The 4,018-nt window shown below is 40.8% G+C and overlaps 1 non-coding gene across 1 annotated transcript; it reads right to left on the bottom strand.

Moving 5' to 3' along the window:
* Positions 1-2,128: 2,128 nt before the first annotated feature.
* Positions 2,129-2,235, bottom strand: LOC120268022. The gene has a single exon (XR_005538692.1). It is a non-coding gene; the product is annotated as a small nucleolar RNA R71 (small nucleolar RNA).
* Positions 2,236-4,018: the final 1,783 nt, after the last annotated feature.

Below are 4,018 nucleotides of genomic sequence, written 5' to 3'. Positions count from 1 at the left end.
ACCGCATGGATGTTTGCCATTCATGTGGCCTCCATGAAAAGAGTGGATTCCGGAGCATTTTGGAGAAGTATTGTAGCAATTTACTGTAGTAAATCATTATAGCAAAATCATTGTATTAGTTACTATTCACAGCTCGTAGGAAATCAATTTCTAGAAATCCACACGACCGTGTGAAAATTCCACACGCCTGTGTGGATGCCCGATTCCAGCCCCTATAAATACCGTGATTTGAGACATTTTGAAGAATCCTTTTCTCATATTTTTCCCATCTTGGTGGCGCTTGCAGCTAAGGTTTGGAGAGGCTTTGGCTAAGTCTTTAGAGTGGTTCTATGGCATTCGACATCGCTTTCCTTCGAAAGAGAGTTATTAGGGGAGCTTTTGTCGTCATCATTTCGGCAAGGTGTGCCCCAGGCTTGACGAGCGAACCCTTGGAGAAAACGAGGCAACTCCACAAGACCATCGATACGGACTACGAGGGGGTTTTCCTTATGGATTGCATGCTTTTACATTCGATTTCATTGTTGATTGTATATTTCACCATTGAGAGCTAAACCCCTAGTGGGTGCTTGGACTTGTAAACCCTAGGACGATTTTGTTTCAGTGACCTTTATTATATTTCTTTAATTGATGTTTTAATTGAGTTCCAACCTTGAATGCTTGTTGAATTGATTTTTCCTTAGAGTGATACTAAGGTTGAGAATCTACATTGGTAATCCTTGTGAATGACACTTCATTAGGATTAGACAAAGCTAGGTTGGAGAAGGTCAAGAAGGTGAGTCGAGAGGTAGCAGAATGTCCCCTTTTTCTTCTGGTGTGATTTATCCTACCTCCGCATTCCAAGAGTTCTTTGCGGTCATGATAGAGTGAAGTTCTAAGAGACAAACTCCACTTGAGCTTAGTTGCGTGAGCAACAGAGTGAAGTGTTGAAGCAATCCTTAGTGCTAGGGCTTAATTGTGACTAGGGGTCTTTCACCTGAACCAAAAGGTTAGATCTATATTAGGGAATAGAGTTTATCACTTGGAGTCCCTAGAGTTTTAAGCAACCTTTCACAGTGTGAGACGTCGAGAGTATTCCTTTTCAACGGGCCATAGTGTAGGGTTAGTCACGGTTGACCTTAGGTTTGGGACCGTGTGATTTTAGATTTTCACGACTCATTAAACATTAGTTAGGAGACATAATTATTAGTCTTGCACTTGAAGCAATAGTCCTAGGGTGAGCAATATCCTGGTGCCCCATCTTTCTATCAATTGACTCTCCTTATTTCTATTGCATTTCTTTCTTCTTTTCTTTATCGATATTGTTCACACCGCTCTTGAATCATCTTCACTATAGTTAAAAAGCAATTCTTATGTTTCTGAGAACTATTTCCTGTGAATATGACTACTCACTCACCAGGATACTTTATTACTTTCACAACTCGTACACTTACGGTACACACACACAAGGAATGTGTTAAATTTTTGGTGCTATTGATGGGGAATAGGCATTTTGGAAGCATTTTGCACATTGCTATTTCAAGTATTCATAACTTGTTATATTTCAAACTTTCTTATTCTTCCATCGTTCTGATTTATTTTTCTTTCTTTGGTTGCAACTCTAGGTTTTGACTCGAGAAAACCCTTCGATATTTGTTGAAAGTGATCCAGAATTTGGAAGGAGAAATCATAGAAGAGGAAAAGAACCTGTGCAAGAACAATCAAATTAAGCTGATCAGATAGAAGGTGAAGGGTCTGATAATATGGCAGAATAACATGAGCAGTAGAGGACACTCTCAAATTATGTCAGACCCACAGTTCTTGGCACACAATCTAGTATTGCGCGGCCACCGATTACAGCTCAGAGTTTTGAGATCAAGCCAGGCTTCATCCATATGTTACAATAGTAAGCACAATTTAATGGTTTGGCCAATGAGGATCCAAACAATCACATTGAGAACTTCTTGAAAGTGTGCGACATGCTCAAGATTAATGGTATCATGGATGATGCTATCAAGTTAAGGGCCTTCCCATTTTCCTTGAAGGGGAGAGCAAAGCAATGGCTATATTCATTACCTAAAGCATCGACGACTACATGGAAGAAGATGGTAAAAGCTTTTCTTGCCAATATTTTCCTCCCAGAAAATCTACGAACCTCAGGAATGAAATATCTTCTTTTGTACAAATAGAATTGGAGTCTCTTTTTGAGATATAGGACAGGTTCAATGAGCTTCTATGGAAATGTCCTCAACATGGGTTCCCCTGGTGGATGATTATTCAAACTTTCTATAGCGGGTTGAAACCAAGCACAAAGCAGTTACTTGATACTATAGCAAGAGGTACCTTAGGAAGCAAGACCCTTGAAGAAGCCCAACATCTCATTGAAGAAATGGCTATGAATTGATGCATTCACATCATTGGAGACCCAAGTTGAGTCATTGAGCAAGAAGTTAGACACTCTAACTTCTCCTAGCGTGGCGGTCGTGATGAGTTGCACTGGGTGTGGGGGAGGACATGCTCTATCTGATTGCCTGATTTCTATTGGTGGTACATCCTCAGTGGAACAAGTTGATTTTGTAGGTAATGCAATGAGAGGTTAAGGAAATCCATATAATAATACGTACAATCCGGGGTAGAGGAGCCACCAAAATCTTTCTTAGAGTAATCAAGGGCAACAGAAGACTGTGGCACCACCAGGTTTCTAACAACAACAACAAGCCTAGGCCCACTCAGATGACACTTTAATTAACCGACCAAACAGTTAGACATCCGAGGGGCATCATTGAATACGTACTTGTGAAAGTTGACAAGTACATATTTCCTGTAGATTTTGTGGTGTTGGATGTTGATGAGGATGTCGAGGTTCCATTGATACTTGGAAGGTCATTCATGCGCACTTGGCATTACAAGTTGGTGATGACAAGTTAACATACCGCCTCACCGAAGCCATGCACCATTCTTTTGATTTTGATGGTACTTTGTATTTTATTGACACTACTGATGAGTAAAATGATGAATACGTGCAGAAAATGATGTATCCAGACCCATTTGAGGGGTTACTTGAAGAAGTCTTATCACTTGATCTAGAGGACAAGTTACAACCGACTCTGGGAATCGGTAAGAGGATGATCCAGAAGATGAAAAGAGCAAGGAGACGTCACAAGAGCGCCCCAATGCTAGTGGGGATATGTATACATGGAGTAAGGGTGACAAAAACTTGTGTGCTAACAAACTCAATAACTCTCCTTCTAAATTGAAATGATTATGTTCATCATGTTTTCAAGTTTTAGGTAAAGGCCAACTTTCATCCATGAGCCCCCGAGAGATAAGGTTAGGTACGTCAAGCTTAGTGACGTTAAACAAGCGCTTCTCTAGAGGTAACCCAGGTCTTTATTGTTTTTTTTTCTAAGTTTTAGTTTAATACTTGCATGAATAAAAGCTTTAGTGTTGGTGTCTTGATCTTTACATGATGTTGATGTGTTTCACTGGTGGATTGTTGGTGTTTTAGTGTGCTTAATTGTGATTGGAGAAGTTTTGGGTCATTTGAGCATGTTTTTCATGTTTCTCTAGTCAGTTTTTCATGGTATATGCAGTCTCTGTGTTTATATAAGTGTGCAGAAATTTTCTTTAGAGTCTGTATTTTTCTTAAGTCATCCAGAGAAGACACATGACTGTGTGGAATTTCCACACATGCGTGTGTTTCCATTCAGAGCTTATCCCAAGAGGACACAAGAGCGTGTGAATACCCCTGTGAGTGACCTTGTTATGGTCACACATCCATAGGTAATTTCCACATAGGCGTGTGAATCTCTGTAGACTTCTCAGACTCCATCTCGAGAAAACACAGGGCCATGTGTGTGCCCCTATGGATGATCTTGTGAATGGCATATGGGCGTGGATAATTTCCACATGCCCATGTGAAACTCTACAGAGACCTCTCTTCCATCCCGAGAAGACACAGGAGTGGGTGAGTGCCCCTGTGAGTACCCTGTGAGCATCCACATGCCCGTGTGGAATTTCTATAGGGGCGTGCGGAACACTT

Source organism: Dioscorea cayenensis, chromosome 8, assembly GCF_009730915.1.
Source record: "Dioscorea cayenensis subsp. rotundata cultivar TDr96_F1 chromosome 8, TDr96_F1_v2_PseudoChromosome.rev07_lg8_w22 25.fasta, whole genome shotgun sequence".
Lineage (NCBI taxonomy): Eukaryota > Viridiplantae > Streptophyta > Magnoliopsida > Dioscoreales > Dioscoreaceae > Dioscorea > Dioscorea cayenensis.
The sequence above is the reverse complement of the archived record's forward strand: the minus strand, read 5'-3'. Positions and strand labels throughout refer to the sequence as shown.